Raw genomic sequence first — 12,418 nt, 5'->3', positions numbered from 1 at the left:
AAGAGATTTGTGTGGGGAAAGAGCCAAACCATACCATTCCACCCCGGCCCCTCCCAAATATCATGTCCTCACATGTTAAAACAAATCATGCCTTCCCAACAGTTCCCCATAGTCTTAACACATTTCAGCATTAGCTCAAAAGTTCAGAGTCCTAAGTCTTATCCAAGACAAGGCAAGTCCCTCCCACCTATGAGCCTATAAAATCAAAAACAAGTTAGTTACTTCCTAGGTACAATGGGGGTAGAGGCATTGGGTTAAAAAAAAAAAAAAAAAAAGCCATTCCAAAGGGGAGAAATTGATCAAAATAAAGGGGCTGCAGGGCCCATGCAAGTCCGAAATCCAGCAGGGTAGTCTAATCTTAAATCTCCAGAATGATCTCCTTTGAATGCATGTCTCACATCCAGGTTGTGCTGATGCAAGATGTGGGTTCCCATGGTCTTGGGCAGGTCTGTCCCTGTGGCTTTGCAGGGGATAGACCCATCTTGGCTGCTTTCATGGGCTGGCATTGAGTGTCTGTGGCTTTTCCAGGCACACGGTGCAAGCTGTTATTGGATCTACTGTTCTGGAATCTGGACGATGGTGGCTCTCTTCTCACAGCTCCACTAGGTGGCGCCCCAGTAGGGACTCCGTGTTGGGGCTCCAACCCCACATTTCCCTTCTGCACTGCCCTAGCAGAGGTTCTCCATGCAAACCCTGGCCTTGCAACAAACTTCTTCCTGGACATCTAGGCATTTCCATACATCCTCTGTAATCTAGGCAGAAGTTCCTAAACCTCAGTTCTTGACTTCTGTGCACTGGCAGGCTCAACACCCCATAAAAGTTGCCAAGGCTAGAGGCTTTAACCCTCTGAAGCCATGGCCTGACCACTACTTTGGCCCCTTTCATCCGTGGCTGGAATGGCTGGGATGCAGGGCACGAAGTCCCTAAGCTGCACACAGCCCAGGAACCCTGGCCCTGGCCCACAAAACCACTTTTTCCTCCTCGGCCTCTGGGCCTGTGGTGGGAGGGGCTGCCATGAAGACCTCTGACATGCCCTGGAGACATTTCCCCCATTGTCTTGCAGATTAGCATTCAGCTCCTCATTACTTATGCAAATCTGCAGCCTGCTTGAATTTTTCCTCAGAAAATGGGATTTTCTTTTCTATTACATTGTCAGGCTGCAGGTTTTCCAAACTTTTGTGCTCTGCCTGTCTTATAAAACTGAATGTTTTTAACAGCACCCAAGTCACAATCTGAATGCTTTGCTGCTTAGAAATTTTTTACGCCACATATCCTAAATCGTCACCCTCAAGTTCAAAGTTCCACAAATCTCTAGGGCAGGGACAAAATGCCACCCATATCTTTGCTAAAACATAGCAAGAGTAACTTTTGCTCCAGTTCCCAAAAAGTTCCTCACCTCCATCTGACACCACCTCTGCCTGGATTTCATTGTTCACATCATTATCAGCATTTTGGTCAAAGCCATTCAACAAGTCTCTAGGAAGTTCCAAACTTTCTCACATTTTCCTGTCTTCTTCTGAGCCCTCCAAACTGTTCCAGCCTCTGCCTGTTACCCAGTTGCAAAGTCACTTCCACATTTTTGGGTATCTTTTCAGCAGCACCCCACTCTACTGGTACCAATTTACTGTATTAGTTCATTTTCATATTGCTGATAAAGACATACCCAAGACTGAGAAGAAAAAGAGGTTTAATAGAGAACTCCCAGTTCTACATGGCTGGAGAGCCTCACAATCATGGCAGAAGGCATGGGGGAACAAGTCACATCTTACATGGATGGCAGCATGCAAAGACAGAGCTTGTGCAGGGAAATTCTCATTTTTAAGCCTATCAGATCTCATGAGACTCATTCACTATACTGAGAACAGTGCAGGAAAGACACACCCCCATAATTCAATCACCTCCTATCTGGTTCCTCCCGTGATATATGAGAATTGTGCGAGTTACAATTCAAGATAAGATTTGGGTGGGGACACAGCCAAACGCTATCACCGTAGATTCTGAATGTAAGCATTGAATGACAACTAGAAAGGTACTTGCTTCCATGTGGCATCTTTTCATTTTACCTGGTAGTGAAGTAAACAAGGTTCCCCTCTTTCTCTGTTTCTGTCTCTCTCCCTGTTTCTCTCTCTTCCCTTCTACCTCACCCCCATACTCACCCACAAACACACAAACATACTGTGCTGTGCTTTTTTCATTGTGATTGTATAGAAATGTGGGATGTTTTGGATTCTTTCCTGCAAAATACGTTACTTTAAAATAAACAGAGGCTCCATTTAAAAACATTGAGAGATGAGTGATCTACTGAGAATGATCTGTATTGAAACAGGAGAAAACTCCTTCTGATTATGGTGTGTGAATGTAAAAAAAAAGTATGTAAATTATGTAAATCTGTGGATATTTTACTAGAATATAGTAAAATTTTACAAACAGAAATAATAGCTATGTTTTGCTTTCAATTATATTTAAAATAAGGCTAATTCCAGTAAATGTATGGTTCGTTGTTAGCTTGTAGTATAACTCTAAAAGGGCTTTTTTGCTTCATTTACTAAGTAATAGACCTAGGAGGCATAGTTAGTAGACTATTTTTATGCATACATCATATTAAATTGTACATATTCATTTTAAACCATTGCTTTATATATTCAGAAAAAATACCAAAATTAATTTCAGTTAATATTTTTCCTCTCTGTTTGCTTTAAGAAGACTCAGTGTTTCCCCATAAGTGGTTTTTAACCTCTAGGTTTGCCTCCTTTAATTAGGGGTTTCAAATGAAAATACACCCTCCCAGGAAACAAGAGCCAAGTAGAATAAAGGAGAAATCATAGATGAGGCTACAAAAACTCAGGTCCTCAAAGCCATTTGTAAAGCTTTCATTAAACTCACTACCGCTCCCAAAGAAATCAGAATAGAACGAACCTACTGAGACACAGTCTTAATAAAAATGTTTAACACAGCAGAAAGCAGAAGGGCAGAAGCGAGGGGTTTGTCAGGAGTTTAATACCAGAGGTGCCCTATACCTTGAAGCAATTCACTTTAGAACCAAAAGTGGGACTGATATTTGAGAACAATTTAAAGCCATTTAGGCATAGAGAATATCATTAGCCATGTCACATTGTTCCATTGTTCCAAGCATATCTATTTTCCAAGCCACAAATAATTTGGAAAACACTTATATCTCCATAGAAAGTTGAACCTTTGTCGTATAGTCATTCTGTCAATACTTTTGGAAGTGACTTGGTATGTAGTCTTTTACTCTTATTAGATCTCAAAGAAATAAATGTTTTTGCATAAGAAGTATATAATAGAATGGCATTTTAGTCATTCCAATTGGTTATCATAAGATTTATATATTAGCTTACTGGTTATACTCTATTCGCTTACTCAAATGTATCTGTTTCTCTATCCTTTAAGTAGTTTAATTTTCAGAGATGCACAGAAAAATGTTTGAATAGAAACACCATCCAAACCGTGGAATGTGTGAAGAAATTCTTAATTGGGTTAAAAAATTAAATTTTCCTTTTTTTTCCTTTATGTACCCTTCAGTGAATGTTCATTATGGGATAACAAGGTTTGATTTCACAAAGTTTGGCTGTTCAATACAAGTAAATTAAAATAAAAAATGATACATTTCTCATAGTTGAATTAATCCAGTGGTTCTCAAGACTGGTGATTTTGCCACCAGGGCACACAACTGGTGGTAAGGGTAAGGGCAGTGCTACTGACATCTAGTGACTAGAGGCCAGGGATATTGGCCCACACTCAAATAATTAACTGGGCCAAAATGTCAGTAGTGCCAATGTTGAGAAACCCTGAATTAGTCAAACATGATTTAAGGGAGGGAGGAGGGAGGAAATGAAATTAGACTTGGGAAAAATGGCTAAATCAGGCTGGATGTCAGATATGGGGGCATTTTTGGATAGAATAAGAAATTTAATCAATGTATCAATGATTTCATGTGTCATGGTATTTATCCTGCTTCTTTCTATCTCCAGTGGAGATTTTAATTATCTTATTACATTTTGGATTTCTTTACATCCTTTACATACCTTTATCCATATGAATCTCTTTCCTTTTCTTGAACCCCTGTTCAAGGAAAAATGCATTATATATATTATATATACATAATGTATATATCAGGATGATTTTCTGACTAGTATTACCTTTTTTTGTTAAAAAATGACTAGACATTGTTTCAAAGTTTTAAATGCATTAGAACAATGATTAAGAACATATACTTTTGAGCCTGACAGACTTCAAGCAAATGTTGTCTTTGATACTTATAAACTGACTGACTTGGAGAAAGCAGTTTAATCTCATTGAACCTCAATTTTCTTATCTGTAAAATGGGACTAATAATATCTAGCTCATAGGATCACTTAAGGAATACTGAAAGTATTACATATTGTTCAGAGAATAAGCACCCAAGCGGTGGTAATTTAAATCTTAGTGTTTGTACTTGTGTACTCCTCTACCACTTCCCCACCATTCTATGTGTGTATTTACTCATCCTTAAATAAATATAGCCATAACCAAGCTTGAGAGCTGACAATGGACACTATGAGTGAATTGTCCTTCTACATCTTCGCTATCCACTGGGCCTTGTCTACTTCCTCTTCTTAGGTCTATATCTATGTACTGAGAGTAGCTCCCTACCTGCTCAAGTAACAAAGGTTCCTAATTCAGAAGGTCACTGAATTGTATTGTTTTATTTCTTAACCACTTACCTGATATTAATGTGTAAAATTCTCTGATTAAACATTTTTGCTAATAGCCGTGCATAGACCCAGATTAAGAATAAATGATCAGAAAATGATAAATGAAAGCTATTTCCACTGGTATATGAGAAAAAAACTTTTTTTCAAATACACTTTTCCAAAAAAATATGCTTTCCCTTAAAATTTGTTTCATAGTTAATAGATCAAATCTGAACCTTCTTCCAGTTTTGTCTAATCAAAATCAGTTAGATTTAGTGAATGTAACTTAGTGAACATACCTAATAAAAATCAGATACAAGAAAATTTATTAGCAAGAAAATATACTAGTTACAGTTTTTAAAAGTGACCAGAGAAACTGGAGTATTTTATTTATTTATATATTTTATTATACCTTAAGTTCTAGGGTACATGTGCAAAACGTGCAGGTTTGTTACATATGTATACATGTGCCATGTTGGTTTGCTGCACCCATTAACTCGTCATGACAAGCCCCAGTGTGTGATGTTCCCCACCCTGTGTCCAAGTGTTCCCATTGTTCAATTCCCACCTATGGGCGAGAACATGTGGTGTTTCGTTTTCTGTCCTTGCAATGGTTTGCTCAAAATGATGGTTTCCAGCTTCATCCATGTCCCTACATAGGACATGAACTCATCCTTTTTTATGGCTGCATAGTATTCCATGGTGTATATGTGCCACATTTTCTTAATCCAGTCTATCATTGATGGCCATTCAAGTTGGTTCCAAGTCTTTGATATTGTGAATAGTGCCGCAATAAGTATACGTGTGCATGTGTCTCTATAGCAGCATGATTTATAATCCTTTGGGTATATACCCAGTAATGGGATGGCTGGGTCAAAAGGTATTTCTAGTTCTAGATCCTTGAGGAATCCCCACACTGTCTTCCGTAATGGTTGAACTAGTTTATAGTCCCACCAACAGTGTAAAAGTGTTCCTATTTCTCCACATCCTCTCCAGCACCTGTTGTTTCCTGACTTTTTAATGATCACCATTCTAACTGGTGTGAGATGGTATCTCATTGTGGTTTTGATTTGCATTTCTCTGATGGTCAGTGATGACGAGCATTTTTTCATGTGTCTGTTGGCTGCATATATTTCTTTTTATGAGAAGTGTCTGTTCATATCCTTCGCCCACTCTTTGATGGGGTTGTTTTTTTCTTGTAAGTTTGTTTGAGTTTTTTGTAGATTCCGGATATTAGCCCTTTGTCAGATGAGTAGATTACAAAAATTTTCTCCCATTCTGTAGGGTGCCTGTTCACTCTGATGGTAGTTTCTTTTGCTGCACAGAAGCTCTTTAGTTTAATTGGATCCCATTTGTCAATTTTGGCTTTTGTTGCCATTGCTTTTGGTGTTTTAGACATGAAGTCCTTGCCCATGCCTATGTCCTGAATGGCATTGCCTAGGTTTTCTTCTAGGGTTTTTATGGTTTTAGGTCTAACAATTAAATCTTTAATCTATCTTGAATTAATTTTTGTATAAGGTATAAGGAAGGGATCCAGTTTCAGCTTCCTACATATGGCTAGCCAGTTTTCCCAGCACCATTTATTAAATAGGGAATCCTTTCTCCATTTCTTGTTTTTGTCAGGTTTGTCAAAGATCAGATGGTTGTAGATGTGAGGTGTTATTTCTGAGGCCTGTGTTATGTTCCATTGGTCTATATATCTGTTTTGTTACCAATACCATGCTGTTTTGGTTACTGTAGCCTTGTAGTATAGTTTGAAGTCAGGTAGTGTGATGCCTCCAGCTTTGTTCTTTTGTCTTAGGATTGTCTTGGCAATGCAGGCTCTTTTTTGGTTCCATATGAACTTTAAAGTAGTTTTTTCCAATTCTGTGAAGAAAGTCACTGGTAGCTTAATGGGGATGGCATTGAATGTATAAATTACCTTGGGCAATATGGCCATTTTCATGATATTGATTCTTCCTATCCATGAGCATGGAATGTGCTTCCATTTGTTTGTGTCCTCTTTTATTTCATTGAGCAGTGGTTTGCAGTTCTCCTTGAAGAGATTCTTCACATCCCTTGTAGATTGGATTCCTAGGTATTTTATTCTCTTTGAAGCAGTTGTGAATGGGTGTTCACTCATGATTTGGCTCTCTGTTTGTCTGTTATTGGTGTACAAGAATGCTTGTGATTTTTGTACATTGATTTTCTATCCTGAGACTTTGCTGAAGTTTGCTAGTCAGCTTAAGGAGATTTTGGGCTGAGACAATGGGGTTTTCTAGATATACAATCATGTCATCTGCAAACAGGGACAATTTGACTTCCTCTTTTCCTAATTGAATACCCTTTATTTCCTTCTCCTGCCTGATTGCTCTGGCCAGAACTTCCAGCACTATGTTGAATAGGAGTGGTGAACTAACTAAAGACTAGAAACAATGTATGGCCAGCAAATGTTAATTAATAGAATGTCTTCACCAAATTTACCTTAAAACGCAAGGTACACAGACTTACTTCCACCAGAGCATTCATATTTTTTGCTCTTTAATTAAAGCTCTGACGTCTGTTGCCATTGCTTCTCTTGACTGAGGCCCCCAAAAGCATAATTGGGAAGCAAGATTATGGTACTGGATGATGAATGAGTGTAGCATTCCCTGTACCAAGTTCTGTACTGGAATATAAAATGAGTGGATGTCATCAAAGTCTAAATTATGGGCTTGAATTTAAGATAAATTAGCCTACCTGTAGCACATTACAACTTTTCATACAAAATTAATTTATTTTACCTGCTGAATGACTGTACATTTATTAATTTGTGCAGGTCACACATTTTATTATTAAGGAGACCCTTTCTGAATGATAGTGAGGTGATTCTTGGTTGTGATTCTTGGCTGGTTTGTTATATACTAACTTTAAATTTCTTTATCTGAGAACTTGTAAATTTGCTGTCAACGTGAGGACACATTGATTTGTATCCTGAGAATTTGCTGAAGTTGCTTAGCAGCTTAAGGAAATTTTGGGCTGAGATGATGGGGTTTTCAAAATATACAATCATGTCATCTGCAAACAGGGACAATTTGACTTCCTCTTTTCCTAATTGAATACCCTTTATTTCTTTCTCTTGCCTGATTGCCCTGGCCAGAAATTCCAACACTATGTTGAATAGGAGTGGTGAGAGAGGGCATCCCTGTCTTGTGCCAGTTTTCAAAGGGAATGCTTCCAGTTTTTGCCCATTCAGTATGATATTGGCTGTGCATTTGTTATAAATAGCTCTTATTATTTTGAGATATGTTCCATGAATACCTAGTTTATTGAGAGTTTTTAGCATGAAGAGCTGTTGAATTTTGTTGAAGGCCTTTTTTGCATCTATTGAGAAAATCATGTGGTTTTTGTCTTTGGTTCTGTTTATGTGATGGATTATGTTTATTGATTTGCATATGTTGAACCAGCCTTGCATCCCAGGGATGAAGTCAACTTGATCTTGGTCGATAAGCTTTTTGATGTGCTGCTGGATTTGGTTTGCCAGTATTTTACTGAGAATTTTCACATCGATGTTCATCAGGGATACTGATCTAAAATTCTCTTATTTTGTTGTGTCTCTGCAAGGCTTTGGTATCAGGATGATGCTGGCCTCATAAAATGAGTTACGGAAGATTCCCTCTTTTTTCTATTGATTGGAATAGTTTCAGAAGGAATGGTACCAGCTCCTCTTTGTATCTGTCATAGAATTCGGCTGTGAATCCATCTGGTCCTGGACATTTTTCATTGGTAGGCTATTTATTATTGCCTCAATTTCAGAGCCTGTTATTGGTCTATTCAGAGATTCAACTTTTTCCTGGTTTAGTCTTGGAAGGGTGTATGTGTCGAGGAATTTATCTATTTATTCTACATTTTCTAGTTTATTTGTGTAGAGGTGTTTATAGTATTCTCTGATGGTAGTTTGTATTTCTGTGGAATCGGTGGTAATATCCCCTTTATCATTTTTTATTGCATCTATTTGATTCTTCTCTCTTTTCTTCTTTATTAGTCTTGCTAGTGGTCTATCAATTTTGTTCATCTTTTCAAAAAACCAGCTCCAGGATTCATTGACATTTTGAAGGATTTTTCTGTGTCTCTCTCTCCTTCAGTTCTGCTCTCATCTTAGTTATTTCTTGGCTTCTGCTAGGTTTTGAATGTGTTTGCTCTTGCTTCTCTAGTTCTTTTAATTGTGATGTTAGGGTGTCGATTTTAGATCTTTCCCACTTTCTCTTGTGGGCATTTAGTGCTATACATCTCCCTCTACACACTCCTTTAAATGTGTCCCAGAGATTCTGGTAAGTTGTGTCTTTGTTCTCCTTGGTTTCAAATAACATTTTTATTTCTGCCTTCATTTTGTTATTTACTCAGTCGTCATTCAGGGGAAGGTTGTTCTGTTTCCATGTAGTTGTGTGGTTTTGAGTGAGTTTCTTAATCCTGAGTTCTAATTTGATTGCACTGTGGTCTGAGAGACAGTTTGTTGTGATTTCTGTTCTTTTACGTTTGCTGAGAAGTGCTTTACTTCCAACTATGTGGTCAGTTTTGGAATAAGTGTGATGTGGTGCTGAGAAGAATGTATATTCTGTTGAGCTGGGGTGGAGAGTTCTGTAGATGTCTATTAGGTCTGCTTGGTGCAGAGCTGAGTTCAAGTCCTGGATATCCTTGTTAACCTTCTGTCTCGTTGATCTGTCTAATGTTGACAGTGGAGTGTTAAAGTCTCCCATTATTATTGTGTGGGAGTCTAAGTCTCTTTTCAGGTCTCTCAGGACTTGCTTTATGAATCTGGGTGCTCCTGTATTGGGTGCATACATATTTAAGATAGTTAGCTCTTCTTGTTGAATTGATCCCTTTATCATTATGTAATGCCCTTCTTTGTCTCTTTTGATCTTTGTTGGTTTAAAGTCTGTTTTTTCAGAGACTAGGATTGCAACCCCTGCTTTTCTTTGCTTTCCATTTGCTTGGTAGATCTTCCTCCATCCCTTTATTTTGAGCCTATTTGTGTCTCTGTACGTGAGATGGGTCTCTTGCATACAGCACCCTGATGGGTCTTGAGTCTTTATCCAATTTGCCAGTCTTTGTCTTTTAATTGGGGGCATTTAGCCCATTTACATTTAAGGTTAATATTGTTTTGTATGAATTTGGTCCTGTCATTATGATGTTAACTGGTTATTTTGCCCATTAGTTGATGCGGTTTCTTCCTAGCATCGATGGTCTTTACAATTTGGCATGTTTTTGCAGTGGCTGCTACCGGTTGTTCCTTTCTGTGTTCAGTGCCTCCTTCAGGAGCTCTTGTAAGGCAAGCCTGATGGTGACCAAATCTCTCAGCATTTGCTTGTCTGTAAAGGATTTTATTTCTCCTTCACTTATGAAGCTTAGTTTGGCTGGATATGAAATTCTGGGTTGAAAATTCTTTTCTTTAAGAATGTTGAATATTGGTTCCCACTCTCTTCTGCTGAGAGATCAGCTGTTAGTCTGATGGGCTTCCATTTCTGGGTAACCCAACCTTTCTCTCTGGCTGCCCTTAACGTTTTTTCCTTCATTTCACCCTTAGTGAATTTGACAATTATGTTTCTTGGGGTTGCTCTTCTCAAGGAGTATCTTTGTGGTGTTCTCTTCTCTGTATTTCCTGAATTTGAATGTTGGCCTGCCTTGTTAGGTTAGGGATGTTCTCCTGGATAATATCCTGAAGAGTGTTTTCCAACTTGGTTCCATTCTCCCCGTCACTTTCAGGTACAGCAATTAAACGTAGATTTGGTCTTTTCACATAGTCCCATATTTCTTGGAGGCTTTGTTCATTTCTTTTTACTCTTTTTTCTCTAAACTTCTCTTCTTGCTTAATTTCATTAATTTGATCTTCAATCACTGATACCCTTATTTCCACTTGATCGAATCGGCTACTGAAGCTTATGCATGTGTCACGTAGTTCTTGTGCCATGGTTTTCAGCTCCATCAGGTCATTTAAGGTCTTCTCTGCACTGTTTATTCTAGTTAGCCCTTCGCCTAATCTTTTTTCAAGGTTTTTAGCTTCCTTGTGATGTGTCAAATGTCCTCCTTTAGCTTGGAGAAGTTTGTTATTACCGACTTTCTGAAGCCTACTTCTGTGAACTTGTCAAAGTCATTCCCCGTCCTTCTTTGTTCCTTTGCTGGTGAGGAGCTGCGATCTTTTGCAGGAGAAGGGGTGCTCTGGTTTTTAGAATTTTCAGCTTTTCTGCTTTGGTTTCTCCCCATCTTTGTGGTTTTATCTACCTTTGTTCTTTGATGATGGTGACCTACAGATGGGGTTTTGGTGTGGATGTCCTTTTTGTTGATGTTGATGCTATTCTTTTCTGTTTGTTAGTTTTCCTTCTAACCTTCAGGTCCCTCAGCTGCAGGTCTGTTGGGGCTTGCTGGAGGTCCACTCCAGACGCTGTTTGCCTAGGTATCACCAGTAGAGGCTGCAGAACAGCAAATATTGCTGCGTGATCCTTCCTTGGGAAGCTTTGTCTCAGAGGGGCACCTGGCTTTATGAGGTGTCAGTCGGCCCCTACTGGGAGATGTCTCCAAGTTAGGCTACACAGGGTTCAGGGACCCACTTGTGGAGGCAGTCTGTCCATTCTCAGAGCTCAAACACTAGACTGGGAGAACCGCTGCTCTCTTCAGAGCTGTCAGACAGGAACGTTTAAGTCTGCAGAAGTTTCTGCTGCCTTTTGTTCAGCTATGCCTTGCCCACAGAAGTGGAGTCTATAGAGGCAGGAGGGCCTAGTTGAGCTGTGGTGGGCTCCACCCAGTTCAAGCTTCCTGGCTGCTTTGTTTACCTGCTCCAGCCTCAGCAATGGCAGAAGCCCCTCCCCCAGCCAGGCTGCCACCTCGCAGTTTGATCTTGGACTGCTGCACTAGCAGTGAGAAAGGCTCCGTGGCTGTGGGACCTGCTGAGCCAGATGCTGGATAGAATCTCCTGGTGTGACGTTTGCTAAGACCATTGGAAAAGTGCAGTGTTTAGGTGGCAGTGTCCTGATTTTCCCAGTACAGTCTATCATGGCTTCCCTTGGCTAGGTAAGGGAAATCCCCCAACCCCTTGCACTTCCTGGGTGATGCAATGCCCCACCCTGCTTCGGCTTGCCCTCTGTGGGCTGCACCCACTTTCCTACCAGTCCTAATGAGATGAACCACGTACCTCAGTTGGAAATGCAGAAATCACCCATCTTTTGCATTGATCAGGCTGGGAGCTGCATACCAGCTGTTCCTATTCAGCCGTCTTGGAACCACCTCCGAAACTGGAGTGTTTATGTTTGCATTGCAGATGTGTGCATTTACACAACCTAAGTTGTAAAATTAAACAATCAAATTAAAATAACTTGACTATTAAACTACATTATGTGACTATGTTAAGTGAAAAGCTTTTTGGCTTAAAATGTTTACATGATTAAACATTATCCATAGAAAAAGGGCCAAACAGTAATTAATCAATAATATGCAGAAAATTGTATTTGAACAAAAGTTTATCGTGTTTTCCATATAAATTGTTTTTAATAGAAGAAGAGTTTTTGATAATCATATTTTAAACCATTCTCACTTAATATAGGGTATAAATACCAGGAAAAGAAAAATGTTTATGATACTTATGAATTAGGGTGATATCTGAAATTTTACCAACTGGTACTGTGTAAATACCAAGCAATGAGACAATAGTACTGACCAATCAGAATGGACGCTGGTGTACAAAATCCAGAATAGCCACATTAGTGCATAATTCC

This window comes from Hylobates moloch, unplaced genomic scaffold, assembly GCF_009828535.3.
Source record: "Hylobates moloch isolate HMO894 unplaced genomic scaffold, HMol_V3 SCAFFOLD_5, whole genome shotgun sequence".
In the NCBI taxonomy this organism is placed as follows: Eukaryota; Metazoa; Chordata; class Mammalia; order Primates; family Hylobatidae; genus Hylobates; species Hylobates moloch.
Note: the sequence above shows the minus strand (reverse complement) of the source record.